General features: G+C 42.3%; 1 protein-coding gene across 2 annotated transcripts in view; it reads left to right on the plus strand.

The window, feature by feature from the left end:
* The first annotated feature begins 15,123 nt into the window (after positions 1-15,123).
* Positions 15,124-25,737, plus strand: part of SIRT5 (sirtuin 5) — a 62,251-nt gene continuing 51,637 nt past the window's right edge. Inside the window, exon 1 of one of the 2 annotated variants that reach the window (XM_032424988.1) lies at positions 15,124-15,172. The gene's annotated coding sequence lies outside the window, so the exon portion shown is untranslated. The remainder of the gene's footprint in view (positions 15,173-25,737) is intronic. The other variant, XM_032424992.1, reaches the window with a different exon arrangement.

Below are 25,737 nucleotides of genomic sequence, written 5' to 3' on the forward strand. Positions count from 1 at the left end.
AGCAGATGACACTTTCCCCCCTCTTTTTAAACTACAAGTCTATCTTATAATTTCTTGACCTATTTCAGGAGGGAGCCGCCTCCTTTACCCCAACATACTAGTTAAAAGAAAACAAGAAAGCATGTAGCCCTAATTATAGGAGATTATACATAGAGTTCAGAGAGTGGGAACTTTGCATTTTTCCTGACATTCACCTTGTGGGTAATCACCCAACTTCATGCTTGTTGCTGCAGGGATGGCCAAAACTAATACTTTTTAAAAAAGCAGACTCATGCCCTCTGCCCTTGGGTGAGGGGGAAGGATAAAGGGGCTCCCAGAAGCCCCCTTATGATCCAAAAAAAAAAAAAATTAGTCCAGACCAATGAACCAGTCTTGAATAGTCCCCCACATCCTCCAGTTTTCTCCTGCTGCTTTCTGTAGTCAACCATGCTAGGGTAGGGTGAAGCCACTTTTTTCCCTTGGAATTTATATGTGGATTAAAACCAGCACCACGTCAGCAGTAAGCTAGGTATACCTTTGTGCATTTAGACCTTTCTTACCTTTGGGGCGCAGCCCTTTGGGAAGCTAACTCCTTGGTTTGCTCGTGGCTCTCAGACGTGCAAAGGAAGACAAATAGGATAACACCAACAAATCAACCCGATTCCTTCATCTGAACTCAGGAAGCTTTTAAAAATCCTGATGCCCCGTCACACCACAGGCCAATTATAGTCCAGGCCTCTCCAGCCTCAGAATTCCACAGAACTTCCCACTGGGCTCACTCGCCATTCACCTGGGGTACAGTTAGCTAGGCATGCGGTGAAGGGTGGCCTGAACAATGCAGGCGTGTAGCGATCTCCCAAAATGGGAGGTTGTGGGTGAGGATGAATGAAGAGGGGGTGGGGCGCAGAATTCGAGGATGTTCACACCATGTGCAGTATAAGGAACGATCTCTCAACCACCCGAGCTGCTAGGGAAGTGAAGCAGTTTTCCTGAGGCCAGAAAGTGGATGGCCAGGCCTGGATGCAAAGCCAGGGGTCTAGGAATCCAAAGCGGTTTAGTTTTCTCTGAGTTGTGGGCATCATGTTGAAATAGGTCCACAGTCGGCTTATTTGAAACCTCTGGGGCCAGAGTGCCTTGAAATTTAGAATGGGGGGGGGGTTGGCTTTGGGAAGGTATATAAATTAATATTTCTGCAGCAAAACAGGTTAATATTTCACTAAAGGAGTCAAGACGCCTCAGATCAGGTTGTTAGGGTTTTCTGAACTTCTGGGGTTTTGGGAGTTGCAGATAAATCGTAGAGATGAGGGGTGCCTGGGTGGCTCAGTCGGTTAGACGTCTGCCTTCAGCTCAGGTCATGATCCTGGGGTTCTGGGATCGAGCCTCGCATCGGACTCCCTGCTCAGCGGAAAGCCTGCTTTTCCCTCTATCCCCTGCTCATGCTCTATCTCTTGCTTATCTCTCTCTCTCAAATAAATAAATAAATTCTTTAAAAAAAAAGGGCGATGAACATCAAAGGAAAGAAATATATGTATGTAGTAAACATTTGTTGGATGGTGAGTATTGAGAGAATTGAGACATTCTGCAAAGCTCTGGACACTTGTAACCTTAACAATAACCTTGCAAGATAAGTACTATTACTACCTCCATTTTCCAAATAAGGAAACTGAGGCACGGGTGGGTTAAGTAACTTGCCTAAAATCACCCAAATCCATTCATTTGTTCAGTCTCAGTTTCTTTCTTTTTTTTCAAAGATTTTATTTGAGAGAGAGAAGGAGAGAGTGAGCATGCGCAGGGGGAGGGGGAGAGGGAGAAGCAGACTCCCCGCTGAGCAGGGAGCCCGACACAGGGCAGGATCCCAGGACCCTGGGATCACGACCTGAGCTGAGGGTAGACACTTAACTGACTAAGCCACCCAGGTGCCCCAGTTCAGTCTCAGTTTCAACTAAAATCTTACAGCTAAAAATTTTTAGAGAATAATTGTTTTTTTCTTACTGAATGGTGGAGTATTTCCAGAGGGACTGAGAGGCACTGGGCTTTGATCTGAAAGTTTTGGCTCTGTAGCTTTAAATATGCCACTTCTTTGGTGTTATCTTGTTTTCGTGGAAGCCAATCCACACAAAACAGCTGCAGGTTCTCCCCTCTGAGCGCCCTTAGAAGCCTTGGGAAATGCAAGGGAAAACTCATGGTTGATTCAATTCATTCATTTGCTGCTTGTTGAACACCCACAAAGTACTGGCACTTTACCAGAGTTAGATCCACTTCTGATAAAGCGGAGCAGTGTGTGAACTTCTACTAAAGCTGTATTGTAAAGTCAAAGTCAGATGACTGAGGAAGGCTTTTCCTTAATAATGAGACTCCACATGTAGACGCAGAGCTTGGCCATAAGCAGTGTGTTCTGCCTCCTGCGTGACTCAGTTTCCCCTGGAAGGATAACCTTTGCCTTCCTAAAGTAATCTAACGAAATTCACAGGAGTGCTTTCCTGCTAGTGTGCCTATTACATTTTAGAATACACTTTAAATACTCTGAGTGACTGATTAGAAAAGCACCGATGTTCTAATAACTATTGAAATAGAAAGTCTTAAACTGCACGATCATTCAAAATGCTGGAAGAACAACGTGCTTTCGTGTTTAGTGATTAATTAACCTTTCACTTTTGCCCCTTTAGAACTTAAAACTATTGCGTAAAACATACAAATAACCCTAGCTGTCATGCATCTATTTGGTGATTGACTGAATTTTATTATTTCAGAAATTTAGTTAGTTTTTTTCTAATTTAATTTTCAGGATTTATTTTTGAGCTTACGAAAACAGTCCAAAATTGACTGTTGTTTGTCCATAAATGTGTTTTTAAAAAAATATGATGCCATCTTAAGAGTAATTTTATTATGCTTGGGTAATGAAAATATCGAGATAATGAAATCTAATGGAAAGAAGGCTTTATCTATAGAAATTCATTCTATGGGCAACTTTGAACAAATTTATTCTTAAAAAAAAAATAGATTAAGTGCTCTTATGCTGGCTTGGCTTGCCCTACAAGTCTGCCACTTTCTCCTTCATAAGGCTCCCCCTGGTGTTTCATAAAGTCCAACTTTACCCAATTCTTTTAAGTGCTTTTAATTATCCTAAAGAGCTATCCATTGATGCCCCATCAATTATTACCAAAGCTGGAACATTTGGCCAAATTTTGAAAAATACTAGGCACATAGTAATTCCTCAACAAATGTTTGCTGAATGGATTAGGAGGATATTCCTACCAACCTCACACCAGAAACCAGGCAATCAAGGCAGGAAGAAGTAACTTAGCTCTAAACACTTACCTACTGGCTGTGGGACCTCGGGCAAGTCCCATTATTTCCTTTATTTATTGATTCAGCAAACTTTCCTTGATCATTAATCCATGCCAGGCACCATCCCCCAACTCCCACCTCCCTCCTGGGTACTGGGGACACAAGAGTGACAAGACAGGTATGGTTCCTGCCTTCATGGACCTTATAAACTGAGAGGATCTCAAACTTGATATGCATGAGAATCGCCAATAGGACTTGTTAAAAAAAGGAGCCTGGGCCCCACCCCCAGATTTTCTGATTCAATACGTCTAAGTTTGGGTCTGATAATTTGTATTTCTAACAAGTTCCCAGATGATGATGATGCTGGCCTGGAAACCCTACTTTGAGAACCACTGCTCTAAGAGGACTAGAGTCACAAGAGTACAAGTGCTTTGAGAAGCAGTCTATGGGGACAGAGAACGTTTCCCCAGACACAGCAGATTTAGTCAATTCTAAGACTTTAATACCTCTGAAATTGAGATATAGTAACTACTGACCATTCTTTTCCACATTTTAAGATCTCCAAAATCAAAACGCGTTTGATGAAATCCTGTAACAACATTGAAGCAGACACAGCAATCGAGGCAATGCAGTATGGGCACAAGGATAGACACAGATAGATGGATGAGAATGGAGAGTCCAGAAATGGATACCCACGTCTACGGTCAACTGATCTTCAACAAGAATGTTAAAACCAATCAATGGGGGAAAGAATGGTCTTCTCAACAAACAGTGCTGGGATAAAACATGGAAAAAAAATGAAATTAGGGGTGTCTGGGTGTCTTGGTGGGTTGAGCGTCTGCCTTTGGCTCGGGTCGGGATCCCGGGGTCCAGGGATTGAGTCCCACATTGGGCTCCCTGCTCGGCGGGGGGGGGGGGGGGGGGGGGGAGCCCGCTTTCCCCCCTGCCTCCCCCCTCCCCACAAAAAAATAAATAAAATCTTAAAAAAAAAAAAAAGAATGAAGTTAAACCCTATCCCTTCCCATATGCAAAAAATTAACTCAAAGTGTATCAAAGACCTAAGTGTAAGAGGTACAACTATAAACTTCTAGATGAAAATATAGAGGTGAGTCTTCATGATCTTGGATTTGGCAAAGGATTCTTATAAACAACCAAAAGCATAAGCAACAAAAGTAAAACATAGGTAAATTAGATTTCATCAAAATTAAAAACTTTTGTGTTCAGAAGGGGAGAAAATATTTGAAAATCCTGTAATCTGGTAAGGGAATTGAATCTGGAATACGTAAAGAACTCTCACGACTAAAAAATTAAAAGACAGCCTAATTTTAAAAATGGGCGAGGGGTCTGAACAGACATTTCTCCACAGAAGATCTACAGATGGCCAAAAAGCACATGACAAGATGCTCAACATGCTCAGGGCTGGTGGTGAGAGGTAAGAGGGGGAGAGAGGGTAGTGATAGATAAAGAGCATAGGACTTATTTTTGAAGTTATGAAAATGCTCCAAAAATTGGTGATAGTTGCACATACCTGTAACTTTACTAAAAAAACCGCTGCCCCGTGTACTTTGAATGGGTGAGTTGTGGTATGTGAATTATGTCTCTATTGAGAGCTATTTAGAGGCACCTAGGTAGCTTAGTTGGTTAAGTGTCGGACTGTTCAGATTTTGGCTCAGGTCATGATCTGAGGGTCATGAGATCGAGTCCCATGTCAGGCTCTGCGCTCAGCGGGGAGTGATTCTCTCTCTCCCTCTCCCTCTGCCCTGCCCCCTGCTTGTGTGCTCTCTCTAAAATAAAATAAAATAAATAAAATAACACACACACACACACACACACACACACACACACACACTCCATACAAGCAGATCCCTGAAGGATGGAGGACAGGTAACCAGGCAGAAAGTGGAGGTAGGGAGGCAATTGGAAGGAGGGAGCAGAGAAGGAGAGAAAAGGAAGGAAGTCCCAGGCTGAGGGAAATGTGTTTGCACAAAGGCCTGGAGAACATGGAGCATTCAAGAAATGAAAAGAATTTTGATAGGGTTGGCAAATGTTCTCTTTGAGGGAGAGAGGGCAAGAATTACAATAGTGGGGCCGGCTGCAAAGAGCTTTCTTCTCCCGACCTACACTCCAGGCCAGCGGATCCCAAAGTATGGTCCCGGGATCAGAGGCACCCAGAAGCAATGTGGGTGTGAGCATCACCTGAGAGCATGTTAGAAATGCATATTCTCTACTCCATCCCAGTAGGCTCCACCCCTGACCCACTGATTCAGAAACTCCAGAGGGGCGTGGGCAGCAATTGGGGATTTGATAAGCTCTCCAGCTGACAGCACTGAACCACTCCTCTGGTCTTTTTACCAATCTGACTACTCTACAGAAGCCAGGTTTTTGATAGGGGAAATCAGGTTGTGGGGCTCCTTTGCTTGAAATTCTGTAACATCCCCCAGTGCACTTACTTAGTAGACAGAGGTCTGACCCAATTGGATTTATACTTTTGAAGGTCCCCTCTGGCTGCTCTGTGGAGAAGAGATGTGGAAGAGTAAGAAGAAACACCTGCAGACAGATGAAGAGGCGATTGCAATAATTCAGGTACGTGTGATGGGGAGCTGGACTAGACTCGGAGCATAAGGGGTGGGGAGAGCGCATCTATCTGAGAGACATGGAAGAAAAAGCAACAGATTGGACTTTTTAATTCTAGGTGGCCTCCTGAATCTCTTTTTTCTTTTTCTGTGGTAAAATATACATAACCTAAAATTTACCATTTTCACCTTTTTAAAATTAATTAATTATTTTTAAAGATTTTATTTATTTATTTGACAGAGAGAGACACAGCGAGAGAGGGAACACAAGCAGGGGGAGTGGGAGAGGGAGAAGCAGGCTTCCCACTGAGCAGGGAGCCCCACGAGGGGCTCGATCCCAGGACCCTGGGACTATGACCTGAGCCAAAGGCAGACGCTTAACCACTGAGCCACCCAGGTGCCCCTTAAATAGATTATTTGGATTTCCCTAATGACTAGTGATACCATCATTTCATGTGCTTATTGGCCATTTGTCGATCTTCTTTGGAGAAATGTCTGTTCAAGTCCTTTGCCCATTTTTGAATTGGGTTATTGGGGGAGGGGTTGGGTTTTTGTTTTGTTTTTTTGTTTTTTGTTTTTTTGCTATTGTGTTGTAGGAGCTCTTTACATATTCTGGATATTAATCTCTTATCAGATATAGGATTTGTAAATATTTTCTCCCAGTATCCTCTCTCTCGACAGTATCCTCTCTCGACAGTATCCTCGGAGGCACAAATGGGCCTTGATCGAGTGCCCGGGCCTCAGGAGCTATGGGGGCAGCGGGAATTTATCAGGAAAAATACCTGCTTGGTCCTGGGGTGAGGGAGAGGCAGTAGATGAGGGAATTGAGAAAATCCCCCTTGAAGACCCCAGCCAATGTCTCAGGACTGAAATCTTGCTGCATAGTCCTGTTTTGCATATCAGAAGCAGAGTATTATTTTTCTTTTGGCATTATTTCTCCAACTAATTCCACTTACCCCCGAGCGAGAAAGATGTCAAGAGTAAAAAGAGACCCAGATCTTTGTTGGTTCCTGAAAAAGCAAATAAGATCCAGCGGCTTTCTCCACAGAATACAGCTAACCTCTGAAGAGGTCTGCCCAGCTGATAGGCTCTGGAGCTTAAATGCCATTAGCTTCAAGGTAAACTATCCTCTGGGCTTCTGAGCCACCTGGGAACTTTCCTGAGGACAAATCAATGCTATGGGGTTGATTTTGAAGGAAGATGAGAGTTGGACTTCTAGATCAACTGCGGTCTTCTTTCCCACGGGGTGTGTGTGTGGAGGAAACCCTATTTTTTTGACCATGATTTTAGTGCTTAAGTCCAATATTTTATGGGACCAAAAAGCTGAGCAAGGTAGGAAAGAATGCTCTTCATCCACTTTTCTGGTTCTATGAGGTGGGACAAGTAATCCTCTTGTGACTTTCTCCTCGGGAAACTGAGTCATGCAAAAAGCATTGTCCTTTTAAGATACCATTTAAGGTCAAGCTCTACATCTCCAAGCAAGGTTTCATTGCTGAGGAAAAATGTGCAACTGAAGAAGATTCCAATTAACCAGGTTAGAAGAAAGACTGGCTTATCTTCCTATTCTTTTTACATAAAATGATATTATAAAACCATTTTTTAAAAGATTTTATTTATTTATTTGACAGAGACACAGCGAGAGAGGGAACACAAGCAGGAGGAGTGGGAGAGGGAGAAGCAGGCTTCCCACGGAGCAGGGAGCCCGATGCGGGGCTCGATCCCAGGGCCCCAGGATCATGACCTGAGCCGAAGGAGATGCTTAATGGACTGAGCCACCCAGGTGCCCCTAAAACCATTTCTTTTTTTTTTTTGTGAAGAGGTAATCAAAGAATAGGCAGCAGCGAAAAAAAAAAAAGTAGAGGAGTGTCAATAAATTTATTTATTTTTTTTAATTTTTTTTTTCTTTTTAAGATTTTATTTATTTGCGAGAGAGAGAATGAGAGACAGAGAGCATGAGAGGGGGGAGGGTCAGAGGGAGAAGCAGACTCCCCAGGGAGCCCGATGTGGGACTCGATCCCGGGACTCCAGGATCATGACCTGAGCTGAAGGCAGTCGCTTAACCAACTGAGCCACCCAGGCGCCCAATAAATTTATTTTAAAAAATAGTCCTGTTACTTTCTAGATTTGTAGTACCTGTCAGCTTTATACTTTTAAGATTTTATTTATTTATTTATTTGAGAGAGAGTGCAAGTGAGCGAGCACAAGCAGGTGGGAGGGGTAGAGGGAGAGGGATGGGCAGACTCCTCGTTGAGCTGGGAGCCCGACCTGGGGCTTGATCCCAGGACTCTGGGATCATGCCCTAAGCCGAAGGCAGACGCTTAACTGACTGAGCCACCTAGGCGCCCCCTTGTCAGCATTATAGAATTGTAATTTGTTGTGATTTCTTTTCTCATTCTAAATATTTACTTTCATATCTAATTTTGTATTCATAATTTTGTTCTTTTTCCTAAGAGAGTCCCCCACAGGGCGCCTGGATGGCTCAGTCAGTTGAACGTCCAACTCTTGATTTCAGCTCAGGTCATGATCTCAGGATTGTGGGATCAAGACCCGTATCAGGCTCTGTGCTCAGCATGGAGTCCCCTTGAGAGTCTCTCTCTCTCCCTCTGCCCCTCCCCCTGCTTGTTCTCTCTCTCTCCCTCTCAAAATAAATTTTAAAAAAAGAGGGTCCCCCACATTGTATAAGCATCAGGCCTCACAAAACCCAGATCCACCCCTGTCCCAATTAACTGAGGTACTAAAAAGCCAAAAACCCACTCCCTGTGCAATTTCCCATCGCAAATTAGGCCAGTCGTGTCGTCCAGTGTAGGCTACCAGGGGTCCTGCAAGGAGCTTAAATGACATCATAATGATAATAAAAATGCCAACAGCACATCCCTCCTCTCATGATGTTCACTGTGGATTTAAAGCTCAAAGAGGAAAATCCAGAGAGGTTGAACTCCAGAATTTTTAAGTTCAAGTTCAAAAGAATTAATCTAATATTTCTGCCCTTGTGAGTGAAAGTCTGAAGTCCAAATTCCTTAGGATAATTTTAAAAGAAATCATGACCTGAGCCGAAGGAGATGCTTAATGGACTGAGCCCTGGGGCCCTGGGATCGAGCCCCGCATCGGGCTCCCTGCTCCGTGGGAGGCCTGCTTCTCCCTCTCCCACTCCTCCTGCTTGTGTTCCCTCTCTCGCTGTGTCTCTGTCAAATAAATAAATAAAATCTTTTAAAAAATGGTTTTATAATATCATTTTATGTAAAAAGAATAGGAAGATAAGCCAGTCTTTCTTCTAACCTGGTTAATTGGAATCTTCTTCAGTTGCACATTTTTCCTCAGCAATGAAACCTTGCTTGGAGATGTAGAGCTTGACCTTAAATGGTCTCCCCCAATTTCTCCTAGTCAGTTCTAACCACAGGGGTTCTGGGTCCCTGGGTGGCTGGAGGGGCTCCTCTGGGAGACTGAGCCCGGAATGACTGTGGTCCTCCAGGATATCCAAAATGTCACCCATCATGCCACTTTTCAGAAAGTGGAAAGTGTTCACAAGAGACAAGGCTTTGGGTGGCCCTGGCCCCATACCTACTCACTGGCAAAACAAAAACAAACAAACCAACAAAAAGCCAAACTCTGGCCGTTAGAGCAGTTATCCAGGCTCTCTGTAAATTAGGTTCCAGAAACCAATGCCTTGATCCATAGCTGAATGGAGGAAGAGAGGGCAGAGGAAGTCTCTGTGTCAGCCTTGCCAGGGAAAAACTAGTTAATCCCAATGATCTACAACCCATGAGCTGTGCACTTATGTTTCTTTGGGACACTATTCCTAACAAGACATTAGGTAGGGCGCTCTTCACTATTGTAGGCATGGGGGTGGGGGTGCTCCCCGCTATGTCCACTACTTCCTTCCAAAGAGGAGCATTAAATCATCCCCACTTTCTTGAAAAATTTAGAAATTTACAACCGCCTGATCGTTACATCTTCTTCTTTTGGTTCCCTCCCACCCCTGACATATTGAAGAATTCCAAAACTCAATTCCCCCTTTGAGTCTTAATCATTTAAAGCCAGAAACTGAAAAACAAATGCTCTCTACCACACCTGGAACTCACCTGTAGTTGAAAGTTCTGACCGGCCAATCTGGCTAGGAAAAAAAAAAAAAAACAACACAATGAAAGGCAGCAAATGTTTGTTGCAACCATAATGACATTGTGCTTTTCTTCATAATTTGGTGTCTCTCCCCTTTGTTGCACAATAGAATCACCTGGGAAACTTTATTTATTTTTTTTTTTTTTTTAAGATTTTATTTATTTATTTGAGAGAGAGAGAATGAGAGACAGAGAGCATGAGAGGGAGGAGGGTCAGAGGGAGAAGCAGACTCCCTGCCGAGCAGGGAGCCCGATGCGGGACTCGATCCTGGGACTCCAGGATCATGACCTGAGCCGAAGGCAGTCACTTAACCAACTGAGCCACCCAGGCGCCCCACCTGGGAAACTTTAAAAAATACTACTTGTGGGGCGCCTGGATGGCTCAGTCAGCTAAGCATCTGCCTTTGTGGGCTCAGGTCATGATCCCGGGGTCCTGGGATCGAGCCCCGAGTTGGGCTCCCTTCTCAGTGGAGAGTTTGCTTCTCCTTCTCTCTCTGCCCCTCACCCCCCTCCGCTGCTCATGTTCTCTCTCTCTTAAATAAATAAACAAAATCTTAAAAAAATATACTCGCTGAGCTCCACCCCAGAGAAATTAAATCAGAATTGGGAGGAGTGCGGAAGGGTGAAGAGGTAGAAGGATATAGGCATCTGTTTAATTGGTTTTCCCAGGCAATTTGAGTGTGCCGCCAAGGTCAAGAACCACGTGGCCCGCTGCCACCGCTGATCACCCCAGCCTCCACTGCTCTTTGGCATACTTCCTCATTTTGATGAAGCATATCCTCCAGTAGCCTCTCAAGAAAGGTGCATAGGATGTAAATTTTCTGAGTCCTTAAATGCCTGCAATGTCACTAATAGGGTGAACCAGCAGTTTACTACATGAACTAATCAGCTCATGGTTTGCCTGTGCATAGAAGTTTATATTGAAAATAATGACCCCTCAGAACTTTGGGCATTGCTCAGGAATCCTGGGTGGTTCTGACTCTTCAAGAATCCTGTGGAGCTGTCGAGAAGCCCCCTGCCAGTCTCAATGTCATTCATTTAATTGGAACCTACTTTTTCCTCTGAATGCATTGGAATATACTGGGCCATTTGAGTCAGGAGACTCACCTCAAACATTTAAAAATTATTTTCTTATTAATTACCTTCCCTCCATTTTCCCTATGTTCATTTTGTGAGACTTCTACTACTTTATCCGACCTCCTGAATTGAGCCTTTGGATAATTTTTTTCTTACTCTTCCATTTTCTATTTTCTTTTTCCCTGAAGATGTCTTTGACTGTTTTCCAATCTCATGACCAAATTTTTTATTTCAGTCAACCTATTTAATGTCTTTCGAATGCTATTTCAGTAAACATAGCAAAAAATTTTCTCTGGAAGTACGCAAGCTGGTTTTGACGTTTATATGGGAAAATAAACAAGAAAGGCCATAAAAATTCTAAGAGGAAGTGCACTGAGAGAGGCCAAAGCCCTATCAGATATTAACACAGTTACAAAGGCTTAGTAATGAAAACAGTGTGGTATTGTACGTGAAAAGACGCATGGATCCTTGGAGCAGAAGAGAAAGTCCAGAAATAGATCCAACAGATTATAGATAAATTTCATATATGACAAAAGTACCATCTCTAATCAGTGGAGTAAAGATGAACTTCTTAGTAAAAGATATTGCAGTGACCGGGTACCCAGTTGGAATAAACTAGACTTGGATCCATACTTCATACCATACATCAGGATAGACTCGAAATGGATCAAAGATCTCCATGTAAGGAATTAAACTGTATAATATACGAGTACCTACTACAAGAAAACGGGTGAATTCCTTTATAACCAAGAGATAGACAAGGCCTATCTAATTATGATTTGAAATTCACAAGTCATCACAGAAAAGATTGGTAAAGTCAACCACATAAATAACAAAAATGTTTACATGGCAAAAACATCAAAAGCAAAATCAAAAGACAGAGTGGGAAAATATTTGTAAATTATATCACAAAGGGCTAATCTCCCTGTAACATAAATAACTATAGATATGTAGATAGACATATAGATATCTAGATACTTATCTATCTGTCTATCTATAAATATATATTGCTTCTAGAAATCAAAACAAAACAAAGGGCAAAGGAGACAGGGAGTTCATCAAAGAAAGAACTATAAATAACCCTTAAACGTATGGAAATAGAAACAACTTCACTCTAATAAGAAAAATATAAATGGAAACTGCACCAGGATGCCATTTTTCACCTATCAGATAATCCCCCCCACCAAAAAAAAAAACCTAAAAAGTTGCTATTATCATACTTTGTTGGGAAGGCTCAGAAAAAATAGGCACTCCCATATCTCATTGGTGCAAAACCATACAATCCCTTATGGAGGGGAATCTGGCACTATTTGCCCCCAATTTTTTTTTTTAAGATTTTATTTATTTATTTATTTATTTGACAGAGAGAGAGATAGCGAGAGCAGGAACAAAAGCAGGGGGAGTGGGAGAGGGAGAAGCAGGCCTCCCACCAAGCAGGGAGCCCGATGTGGGGCTCGATTCCAGGACCCTGGGATCATGACCTGAGCTGAAGGCAGACGCCTAACGACTGAGCCACCCAGGAGCCCCCAATATTTGCCAAAATTACAGACATATTTTCCCTTTGACACAGTGGCCACTCTTCTGGGAATATATCCTATACAATCTACTATGTAAGTATGCGAGAACACACATGCAAGTTTATTGATTGTGGCAGAATTTTTAAAATTTACAGATTATAAACTACCCATGTATTTAGCAGTTAAGTACTAGTTCAATAAATGAAGGTACATCTATTTGATGGGATAGTATGCACCTATAAAAAGGAACATGGGAAGATCCCTACTGATGTGAAGACATCTATCTATAGGCCATACCGTTAAGAAATGAAAAGAACAGTGTATATAGAATATTATTTGATTGAATGTATACAGTATGCTACACTTAGTAGAATAAAAATACCTATTATATTTGTCTTCATTCATAGAAACACTGCAAAGATAAATAAGAAACTAATAAAAATATTTTTGGGAGGATTAATTAATCAGTACTCAATTTCTCTAAGGATGTGAAATAGATTTGAGTGACTCGTGAGTTTTTTGTTTGTTATTCTGTTTCCTGAATTATTGATTTTGGTCTCTATATCAGTTAGGAATGCTTTCAGCTATCAGCAACAAAAAAATAAAAAGCAGTTTATTTTTCTCAGATAACAAGAAATAGGGTGATAAGTGGATGCTGGGCACTAGTTAGGATGGGTATCTCTACAGTTCTTTTGGCCTTTTCCTCATGACCATAAGATTGTTGCCACAACTCCAAGCATCACATCTGCATTCACAGCAAGAATAAAAGGGTAAAATAGGTAATTTCATATATTTCTGATGCTTTTATCAACAAAGCAAAGCTTTGTTTTTTCCAGAAACCCCTAACAGACTTCCCTACACCAGGTCATTTGGCTCCCAAAAGAGAACAGGATTCTCATCATTGGCTTGAACCATTAATGATTCATCATCTAGAACCGGGCACATTACTACCTTGAATAAATTGAGGGTTCTATTCAAAGAAAGAAATGGAGAATGGCAGGGTAGGTTATGGTTTCTTTCTGTCATGATGGAAGTTCTCCTCCAAAATCACTGATTATCCATTCTTATCCAAGAGTAAGGTGTCAAAAAAAAGCTGGTGGGACACAGGAATACATTGGCGGAGGCTTATTGTGGGGCAGGCCTCATGCTAGGATGATTAGCCAGAGAGTCGGCCCTTCTTTTGCAGAACACCAATTACTAGTATGGAGCAGTGGGGTCTGTGGCCCCATTCTATTCCTCCAGGAAGGAGACCTTCTATAAGAGTTCTGCCTTGGAGCCAGGGTGGTTAGGGAGGGGGTTGCCAGTCAGACTAGTCCTTTCCCAGGCTCTCAGATTGATCAGGCAATCAATCCCCTTGACGACAACCCCAAGCCTCAAGACCATCCTCGGGTTCCTGATATCTTGGAGGCAGTGGTTTTCAACTGGGAGTGATCTTGTTCCCCAGATAAGGTTGCCAACATTTAGCAAATAAATGTACAGGGTGCCCAGTTAAATGTGACTTTCTGATAAACAATGAATAATTTGTTAGTGTGAGTATGTTCCAAATATTGCATTATTTATCTGAAATTCACATTTAACTGGGCATCCTATATTTTATCTGCCAAGTTGGAGGTAGCCAGGGGGATGTTTGGCAACGCCTGGAGACATTTCTGGTTGTTACAACTACAGGGGTGGGTAGAGGCCAGGGATGCTGTTAGTCGTCCTGCAATGCCCAGGGACAGTCTTCCCACCACAAAGAATTATCTGGTCCGAAATGTCAATAGTGCCGAGGTTGAGAAAACTTGTTCTAGAGCAAAACCTTTTCTTTTCGGCTTGTCCAGAGAAGAAAGCTCCAGACTCTTGCCTGACATCGTGTGCCCAGGGTGGGGCACATTCATTTATTTTTCAAATCTCAGCATGATCTAGTTTCCGTGGTCACGTGAAAGACTCAAATGTTCTATCTTCTTCGTTTTATTTGTAAGAAGCAAACCAAGGAAGTGCTGGCCAAGATAAGACAGCATTTCTATTACGTTCAGGGACACGAGGACCAGCCTGCATATGCCCCTCGAGCCCTTTCTTGGTAAAGACCATGTTCAGCTCCAGCCTCACAAGGCAGCCCTGAGGAGCTGGGGCGCAGGGTGGAGGGGGGCCTTGGCCGGCTCTTTCAGGCTGGGGTTTGCACCTTCCTGGCTGTGAGGGGAGGGATGTGAGCCTCACACAGCTGCACTTTTCATGAAGAGCCGCTTTCTTTGCAGACCCAGGGGTGGGAGGAGAGCAGGCAGCAGAAGGTGGGGATGGTATGATGTGGCTGTTAATCAGACAATTTTTAAGAGAACAGGGGAGGAAGGAAGCAAAGGGGTGGAGAAGGTTCTGAGTGTTTTCTGGTTATGAGATGTGTATAAATCTGTGGGAGGTTATTTGAGGATATTTATCCCAAGCCCTATTCACAGTTGTCCTTGAAATGAATACCGGAACATTAGAATTCAGGGGTCATCGCTCCTCTTTTGCAACCACTGGCCCCCATTTCCTTCCCTCCCGGCAGACCCCGTGTCTCACACATGTTGGTGTGTGTGCAAACAGAATGAACATGGACCATTATCCACCCAGTCTGTACACCTTGATGTCCCTGAGGAAGAAATTACTGGTAGGTTCCCCCCCCCCTTTATTTTATTCATTTTTAGAAGAAGGAATATAAAAACTTTTTTTTTTTTAATCACTCACTGCTGACTCAAGGGTAGAGATTAAGGGGTATTTTGGAGAATTTAAAAATAAAAATCCATTCAGGCATTCATTAAGTCAAGCAAGATGAATCAGGCTGTTGGTTATATAAAAGCTTGGCTTTTTCTGGGAAATCTGTCTTTGCAGTTCGGGGCTTGCTGGAGAAAGGAATGCATGGAGCCCAAGAGGGACCATGCCGACAGCTTCATAAGCCTTGGGAAAGCCCCTGTTAGGTTCAGCTATGGCCTCGCCTGGCCTAGATAATAAACCTGAGTGGGTGAGGGGTGGGGGAGTGGGGGGCTGGCAACCCCTCCCTTCGCCATGACCGTTCATCATTTGTGGGTATAGTGAAGTCACTGAGTTTAGCGCCAATTAATGTTTGTCATTTCCATCTCAACTTCAGTGACTGAATCTAGTTCTCTCATCTTTGGAAAGTCTTATAAACTAAACTGAATTATAAAAAAGAAATAAGACTCTGATCTCATCATGCATCCTAAAGGTAGAAGAGATGATATCCAAGGGGGGAGAAAAAACCTATTTATGTATGTATGTATATATGTATGTATGTAGGCTCCATGCCCAGTGTGGAACCCAGTGCAGGGCTTGAACTCATGACCCTGTGATCAAGACCTGAGCTGATGGGGCGCCTGGGTGGTTCAGTTGGTTAAGCGACTGCCTTTGGCTCAGGTCATGATCCCAGAGTTCTGGGATCAAGTCCTGCATCGGGCTCCCTGCTCAGCGGGGAGTCTGCTTCTCCCTCTGACCCTACCCCTTCTTGTGCTCTCTCTCTCACTCTCTCTCTCAAATAAATAAAATAAAATCTTAAAAAAAAAAAAAAAAGACCTGAGCTGAGATCAAGAGTTGGTTGCTTAGGGGCGCCTGGGTAGCTTAGTTGTTAAGCATCTGCCTTCAGCTTGGGTCATGATCCCGGGGTCCTGGGATTGAGCCCCGCATTGGGCTCCCTGCTCAGCGGAAAGCCTGCTTCTCCCTCTCCCACTCCCCCTGCTTGTGTTCCCGCTCTCACTGTCTCTCTCTCTGTCAAATAAATAAATGAAATCTAAAAAAAAAAAAAAAAAAGAGTCGGATGCTTAACCGACTGAGCCACCCAGGCACCCCAGAAAGCTATTGTTTATTGAGCAATTGCTATTTGCCAGACACATTGCACTATGCATACATAATTCCACCTAATGATCCAACAACCTGATGGGGAAGATACTACTGTACTTCCCATCTTAAAGATGAGAAACGGAGTTTCTTACTAGCCACAGAGTTAATAAGTGGCAGAAGTAGGCATATTCCACTTTTTTGGCTTAATATTGAACATGACCTCTTCCATGTTATAACTCTAACATTTTAATTGTACGATGTTTTGAGTTGCTCTCTCACAATTTTTCACCTATCATTGAACATCTGGGTTACTTCCAATTTCTTAAGGTTGTGGATCATGTTGAACTTTCTTTGTGATTATGAATAGTGTAATGAACATCTTTGAGCAAAATTATTTTCAGATTTAGGTGTTTGTAAGGATAGATTTCCAAAAATGAAAATGGAATGTTGTCTTTTATTGTTTTTGTTGATTATTGAAGTATAATTACATACAGTGTTGTATTAGTTTCAGGTGTACAATACAGTGATTCAGCACTTCCATACAACACCAAGTACTCAGCACAACAAGTGCACTCCTTGGTCCCCATCTCCTATTTCACCCATCGCCCCTCCACCACCCCTCTGATGACCATCAGTTTGTTCTCCATATTTAACAGTCTGGTTTTTTGTTTGTTTTCTTTGTTCACTTGTTTTGTTTCTTACATTTCACATATGTGTGAAATCATGTGGTATTCATCTTTCTCTGACTGACTTATTTCACTTAGCGTTATACCCTATAGGTCTATCCATGTTGTTGCAAATGGCAAGACTTCATTCCCCTTTTTCTGGCTGAGTAATATTCCAGTGTGTGTGTGTGTGCATGTGCGCGCGTGTGTGTGTGTGTGTGTGTGTATACCATCTCTTCTTTATCTGTCTACTGATGGAAACTTGGGTTGCTTCCCTATCTTGGCTATTGTAAATAATGCTGCAATAAGCACAGGGGTGCATATATATCTTTTTATATTAGTGTTCTCCTTTTCTCTGGGTAAATACCTAGTAGTGAAATTACTGGGTCATGTGGTATTTCTATTTTTAGTTTTTTGAGGAAACTCCATACTGTTTTCCACAGTGGCTACACCAATTTGCATTCCTACCAACAGTGTGCAAGTGTACCTTTTTCTCCACATCCTTGTCAACTCTTGTTATTTGTTGTCTTTTTGATACTACCGTTCTGACAGGTGTAAAGTGATATTTCATTGTGGTTTTAATTTGCATTTCCCAGGGGATTAGTGATGTTGAGCATATTTTCATGTGTCTGTTGGCCATCTGTATGTCTTCTTTGGAAAAATGTCTATTGAGGTCCTCTCTCCAATTTTTAATTGGATTATTTGTGGGTTTTTGGTGTTAAGTTATGTAAGTTCTTTACATATCTTGTATATTAACCCCTTATTGGATATATCATTTGCAAATATCTTCTCCTATTCCATAGTTGCCTTTTGGGTTTTTGTTTGTCTGTTTGTTTGTTAAGATTTTATTTATTTATTTTTGAGAGAGAGAGCGTGAGCATGAGTGGGGGGGAGGGGCAGAGGTGAAGCAGACTCCCCGCTGAGCAGGGAGCCCAATGTAGGACTCGATCCCAGGACCCTGGGATCATGACCTGAGCCCAGGGCAGATGCTTAACCGACTGAGCCATCCAGGCACCCTGCCTTCTTGTCTCATCAATTGTTTCCTTCACTATTCAAAAGCTTTTTATTTTGGCATAGTCCAACAGTTTCATTTTGCTTTTATTTCCCTCATCTGAGGAGACATATCTAGAAACATGTTTCTGTGGCTGATGTCAAAGAAATTACTACATATGTTTTCTTCTAGGAGTTTTATGGTTTTAGGACTCATAATTAGGTCTTCAATCCATTTGAGTTTATTTTTATGTCTGGTGTTCGAAAGTGTTCCAGTTTCATTCTTTTGCATGTATCTGTCCAGTTTCCCCAACATTTGTTGAAGACACTGTCCTTTTTCCATTGTATATTCTTTTCTCCTTTGTCAAAGACTAACTGACCATATAAGCATGGGTTTATTTCTGAACCCTCCATTCTGTTCTATTGTTCCATGTTTTTTTTTGTTCCAGCACCATACTGTTTGGATTACTATAGTTTTGTAATATATCTGGGATTGTAATACTTCCAGTTGTTCTTTTCTTTTTCAAGATTGCTTTTGCTATTTGAGGTCTTTTGTGGTTCCATACAAATTTTAGGATTATTTGTTCTATTTCTGTGAAAAACATTGTTGGTATTTTGATAGGAATTGCATTAAATCTGTAGGTTACTTTGGGTAGTATGGACATTTTAACAATACTGTATCTTTCAATCATGAGCACAGAATACCTTTCCATTCATTTGTGTCAGGTTCAGTTTCTTTCATCACCGTTTTACAGTTTTTGGAGTATAGGTCTTTCACCTCCTTAAATTTATTCCTAGTATTTAATTTTTTTTGGTGCAGTTGTAAATGGGATTATTTTCTTCATCTCTCTTTCTGCTACTTCATTATTAGCATATAGAAATGCAACAGATTTCTGTATATTAATTTTGTATCCTGTAACTTTACCAAATTCATTTATCAGTCCTAGTAGCTTTTTTGGTGGAGTCTTTAGAGTTTTCCAGATATAATATCATGTCATCTGCAAATAGTGGAAGTTTGACTTCTTCCTTACTAATTTGGATGCCTTTTATTTCTTTTTCTTGTCTGATTGCTGCAGCTAGGACTTCCAGTACTATGCTGAATAAAAGTGGTGAGAGTGGACATCTTTAATCTTTAATAAAGATTAGAGCGTAAATAAATGAAATAGAGACTGAAAAAAACCAATAGAGCAGATCAATGAAACCAGGAACTTGTTCTTTTGAACAGATAAACAAAATTGAAAACCTCTGGCTAGACTCATCAAAAGAAAGAGAGGACTCAAATAAGTAAAATCAAAATCAGATAAAGACATTAAGAAAAGAAAACTACAGGGACACCTAGGTGGCTCAGTCGGTTAAGGGTCTGCCTTCAGCTCAGGTTGTAATCCCGGAGTTCTGGGATGAAGCTCCATGTTGGGCTCCCTGCTCAGGGGGGGAGACTGTTTCTCCCTCTCCCTCGACCCCTCCCCCTGCTTGTGCTTTCCCTCGCTCTCTCAAATAAATAATATCTTAAAAAAAAATAGGGGCGCCTGGGTGGCTCAGTCGTTGAGCGTCTGCCTTCGGCTTGGGTCATGATCCCAGGGTCCTGGGATCGAGCCCCGCATCGGGCTCCCTGCTCAGCGGAGAGCCTGCTTCTCCCTCTCCCACTCCCCCTGCTTGTGTTCTCTCTCTCGCTGTGTCTCTCTCTGTCAAATAAATAAATAAAATCTTTAAAAAAAAACAACAAAAGAAAACTATAAGACAACATCTCTGATGAACATAAATGCAAAAATCCTCAACAAAATATTAGCAAACCACATTCAACAATGCATTAAAAAACTGTTTGCCATGATCAGGTGGGATTTATTCCAGGGATGCAAAGGTCATTCAATATTTATAAATCAATCAACATGATACAGCACATTAATAAGAGAAAAGTTAAAAACCATATGATCATCTCAATAGAGGCAGAAAAAACATTTGACAAAATACAACATCCATTCATGATAAAAACTCTCAACAAAGTAGACTTAGAGGGAACATACCTCAACATAATAAAGGGCATATATGAAAACCCCACAGCTAACATCATATTCAGTGGTAGAAAACTGAGAGCTTTCCTTCTAAGAAAATTGAATATTTTTAAGGAGTTTTACCTGTAGAGAATCATTGATGTCCAAAGAGGCCATTTTCTCTGTATCTCTAAGAGGCAGCAGAAGACAAGCTGAGGACAAAGCACAAGCTAACGCCCCACAACCTTCCCTGCCCTCCCCCGCCCCCCACTCCTGGGGGGGATACTTGTGACATTTCTCCCAACTGTCTTAATGTTAATGCCTTACTAGAGGGAAACACAACCTTCACCTGACAATGGCAAGGCCTCCAGGTCCTCTTTAGCATATGAAAGTTCTTTTGAAAACTGCCCTTTTCCCTTACCTCCCCCAACTCTCAAGTATATAATCAGCCACCCCTCACAACCCTGGGGCAGCAGCTCTTTCTGACCAGGCATCCTGTCCCCGTGCTTTAATAAAACCACCATTTTGCACCAAAGACGTCTCAAGAATTCTTTCTTGGCTGTTGGCTCCGGACCTCACCCCACCAAACTTCACCTACACTCAAAACTACATCACTGTCACTCCTGAGAGCTTTTTCTGTATCCTTGCTTAGCAAAACTCTATCGCTTTACTCGCTCTCCTTTGTCCATGAGATTCCGTGGGACAAGAACCTCGCTCTCCTGCTTCATCTCCATCAGCAATAAAAGTTATTACTGAAAATGTAATTTGTTAATTTTTTCAGAAAGAAATTTATTGTAAGTGGTTTGATTTTAATTTTGCTTTATAAGTAATCAGGTCAGTTTCTTTTTACTCATTCATTTCTTGGCCTGAAAGAAATCTCCTTTTATGAATTTCTTTTAATCCAGTCATCTATCAGGGCTTTAATGTTTTCTTAACCAATTTCAATGAATAATGAGATAGCAAATATTTTGCCATTGTTAGAGTCTCAGTATTGTCCTCAGGTTGCTATTTCCTTTAGTGTTTGATGACTTCTTTCCTAACATTTGAAAATGTTTATTTAAACCTCTTGGTGTTTTTCACCGTGACGTCTTTCATTCAGAGTTCAGATGCTCATTTCTCTTTTCTCCGAGGAACCTGTGCTTGACGCTTCTGAGAAATTTCTCAGTCGTATTTATAAAAAGTGAGGTTCAAAATAACACAGAGAAAAACAACATACCCTGTCTCCACCCCAGCTCTACAAACTACCCAGAACTGATAGGGGCAAGCAGCCCCCGTGCACTTCGGGCGCCTCCGTTCCCCTGGCAAGCCATCCCAGTATTTAACGGCTCTCATTATGTGACGCTGAAAATTCTCCATTACAGCTAATTTGAAACTGTTCTTCTGCCACGCAGATCTGTTTGCCTTTGTTCCCTTCTCTGGCAGGGACAGAACAGCTAGGCATTGTTCCAGGCAATTATTTCTCATGGGTAACACTCGCCCAGGGCATGGTGGGCTCTCAATAAATGTTTCTTGATTAAAGTTGATACTGAAAAATCTCTCATTAGATCTAGTCTCAGGCTTTCTTTCTCAAAGTTGAATGAACTAACAACTCTCCCCCCCGCCTCCTCCAATCATCTCTGAGTCTAACTTACTTTCGGGAACTCCTGGTCCTCTTGAAGCATAGGCTCCAAGTTGAGATGAGACTGTGTCCTCAGGTCACGCCTGCCCCAGCACTCTCCCAGGGTGGGAGCATCTGATGTGGGAAACAAAGGCAGAAGAAAAATTATTAAATTTCCGTACTACCTACAGTCCACTGACAGGTCCCTGAAACAGGTAGAGTGACATTCCTGTAGGGACTCAACTATCTTGATGTTGACATTTTGCTAAGGACAGAGGGCAATCATAGCCATACAGCTGCCCTGCTCAGGATCCTATAAGTCTACTTTAACATATAAAAATTCTTTTGGAAACTTAGTTTATCTCTAAATCCCCAAGATACCCATTGACAATCATCCCCCAAAGATATGGCCCACGGATATACATCTGAAGGGTCTCATGACTAAGGTTTTATTAGACCATAATACATGAACTTCTCCCAGCAACAGCTAGCCCCCTCAAGGCCCTGGAAACCTTGCTTCCAAAATTCCTTAGAGACTTATGCTCTCCCAAACCCCCTCTCAACTTGAAAGTAGATAATCAGCCCCTCTTCTATGACCCCAGTGCAGCTGGTTCTGCCCACAGGTCCTGTCCCCATGCTTTAATAAAACCGCCTTTTTGCACCAAAGACATCACAAGAATTCTTTCCTGGCCATCAGCTTCGAACCCTAGTGTCTTTCCTACATCATATGGTGGCCATTGGAGTCTCATCTGGACTCTGAACCACAGTGCAAACTTGGTGATTACTTTCTCTTCTTCTGCCTTTGTTTCCCATGTTAGATTCAGTTTGTCCCCCGCCCCCAAGATGTGGATGGCCTTCACTAGGGTGTTCTCCCTGGAATAGATATAGGCTGAGATAAAACCATCAGGGTGGTGGACAGAGGAATGGCTGGGCTAGAACTGAGCTCTCAGGTCCAGGGTGCCAGGTACAAGCTATAACTACGTGGCTCACAAGCAGACCTTGGATTGAAGTTTAACCAATTTCAACCATAACAAATCGTCACAGGTAGTGAAAATATTTATCATCAACACAAGAAGATATATTAAAGTCAACAGATAGTTTTATATGTATTATCTATAACTCCCAAAATGATTAAGATAATCTTTTTTTCTGAGAACAGCTTACATTCCCCAGTCCTTAAAATACTCTCAGGAAACACCAGACTAAGAAAAGAAATAATGCTAGAAGTCCTGTTTTTGTGTCACCTTATAGCTGAGTAATCGTTATTACTTTGGAGTGAAGGGCCTGCAGCCCAGAAGAGGGGGGGGCCTCGAGTGACCCTTGTCTTTACTTTGATTGTCTGTGGTTTTGATGTAGTTTTTGGAGTAGTGTTGGTGCGGTTCGGAGCCAACAGCCAAGAAAGAATTCTTGAGACGTCTTTGGTGCAAAAAGGTGGTTTTATTAAAGCATGGGGACAGGACCTGTGGGCAGAAAGAGCTGCTGCCCCAGGGTTGTGAGGGGCAACTGATTATATACTTTGGGGTTGGGGAAGGAAAGATAAGGGAAGTTCCCAAAGGATGTTCATATGCTAAAGAAGACTCACAGGATCCTGGATGCTATTGTCAAACTAAGGTTGTTTTTCCCTCTATCAAGGTATTAACATTAAGACCATGGGGAGGGACGCCTGGGTGGCTCAGTTAGTTGGGTGTCTGCCTTTGGCTCAGGTCGTGGTCCCAGGGTCCTGGGATCGAGCCCCACATCGGGCTCCCTGCTAGGAGGGGAGCCTGCTTCTCCCTCTGCCCCTCCCCCGGCTTGTGTGTGCACGCTCTCTCCTTCTCTCTCTGACAAATAAATAAAATCTTTAAAAAAATAAAAATTGACTTAAAAAAAAAAAAAAGACAGTGGGGAGCTTCCTGGAGGAGTGTTATACTCTGCCCGCCTCAAGTATTTGTCAATGAGCTGCAGGTTATAGGACATTTAATTTTATTTATGTTTCCTTCTGCCTTTGTTTCCCACATCAGGTTGAATTTTAAATCATTAGAAGGTTTTCTTTCCAAGGTCTCACAACCTTAGTTGTGACTAAAATTGAATTGACTGCGCCATGTGAGGGCCCAAATGGTGTGCAAAATCCTCATTCACAGGCGAAAGCCATTGCATCAAAAAGGAACTATTCTGTTTTGTTTTACTTATTTGGCCTAAAGAGAAACCCATTTTCCATCTCCCTCTTTACCTCCAGTTTAATTTTTTGTCAGAGGGGAAGGAGTTAATGGCTTAATGAAAGGCTCCCTGTCACCTTCCTTGGATGCTAAATAGAGTCCCCAGAAAAGAGAATCTCCATCTTCTACTGCTAACATTCCGTGGCTTCTATTTCTTTTTTTTTTTTTAAGATTTTATTTATTTATTTGACAGAGAGAGATACAGCAAGAGAGGGAACACAAGCAGGGGGAGTGGGAGAGGGAGAAGCAGGCTTCCCGCGGAGCAGGGAGCCTGATGTGGGGCTGGATCCCAGAACCCTGAGATCATGACCTGAGCCGAAGGCAGACGCCTAACGACTGAGCCACCAGGCACCCCTGTGGCTTCTATTTCATAATCATCTTTGTTTATGTACATCTTTGAATCTGGAACATCCTGCCTATCAGATTTGCGTGAAAGTTTCATTCTGCATCCTAAAAAAAAAGGTTGACCACAATCTCTCCCATCCTCTGATTGAACCAGCCAGGAAATCCCTTGGCGGGGGGGGGGGGGCGAGTTGTGCTCGTGTAGACTTGAAGGTACTCGTCCTTTGCAAAACCCGCACCTGCCTACTTTTTGTGACCAGGACACTGAGATGTGGCAGAACCCCCCAAAACCTTTCGTTTTCTTTTTGAGCTAGTGGCAAGATGACTCGATGGTCGATTGGAAAAAAATGACCTTACAGCGGTTTAGCTGATGGGTTTTGTTTCTCTACATATAATGGGCTCTGTTCCTACCCGCTCTGGGTCAGATGGCCGTATGCTTGCCTTCTCCAGAATACTGCTTTATGCTGCCTCAGAGATAAACAACTGACAGCAAAGGTCTAAGAAAATTAGTTGGTGCCATGAGGACAGGCAGAATGCAAGAGTGAACAAAGAAGTTGATTTAGGCAAAAGCTTTTCAACTCAGATTGAAGAATGATCCATTTTTTTTTATTCTTTCATTAAGTCACTATTGCTTAATTACAGCACTCTCTGGAAGGCGAAGGAAACTGAGTTGGAATTCCCTTCCAGAGCTTCCCCCCACCCCCCAGTCTTTCTGAGGAGCCTAAGAAGGGACTTTGGAAGACAAGCACTATCCTGATGCTAAAGCCCAGCCACTGCTGATTGTGCATGGTAATGCACGAGGGTTCCTTCTAGCACTTTTAACCTCTCCTGCCTTGAGTGTCCTACAAAAAGGTGTAGTATTTTTGCCACCTATATTTTAAACTGGCCCTACGATTAAGAATAATAGAACATTAGCTACCAATTGCATTTAAGAAATGGCTAATACATTAAGCTAAAATTCTTTCTGTTTTATATCAGTTTTAGTGACCTTGGGTCTAAATCACCTCTTCCATTAATCCCTCAGAAGGTCATTTTTAGAACATGAGTGTGAATAGACAAAACACAGGGAGAAATATCTCAGGTGACAGTTTTAGTGTCTGTGGTTACAGCAATGAACTGGATTGATTGAGAAGTCCCATTGGGGCAAGGTTATTGACCCTTCCCTGGCCAGCACTCCCCTAAGCCAAGCTTTGAAACGAACCAGCTCAGCGCTTAATTAATCCTTCTCTTTGCTTTGACTTTTAAAGTGGCCTTGATCAAGGGCAGCCTTCTTCCAATGAACGATACAGTGTTGGAATTTTCTTTTTCTATCAAATTATACAATCCCAGGTTTGACAGTGCTCATGCCTGCCTTTGGGCCAGCCACTTACCCTCTACATCCAAGGTGGCTGCTCTTAAAACAGAAGATGTTAACATTGACCTGAAGATTCAGGGACAAATAAGTTATTAATGATTTGAATGCACTTAGGACCTATAAAGCTCCATAAAAATCCCTCCTGCAATAATATACGGGTAACATAAGGGAAACACGATAGCCAATCACCATAGTGGAAATGAACCACTTAGGCGCCATTTTGGTTTTCTGTGAAAGTAAACAAAGGAGGACA

This window comes from Phoca vitulina, unplaced genomic scaffold (genome assembly GCF_004348235.1).
Source record: "Phoca vitulina isolate PV1807 unplaced genomic scaffold, GSC_HSeal_1.0 scaffold31, whole genome shotgun sequence".
Classification (NCBI taxonomy): domain Eukaryota; kingdom Metazoa; phylum Chordata; class Mammalia; order Carnivora; family Phocidae; genus Phoca; species Phoca vitulina.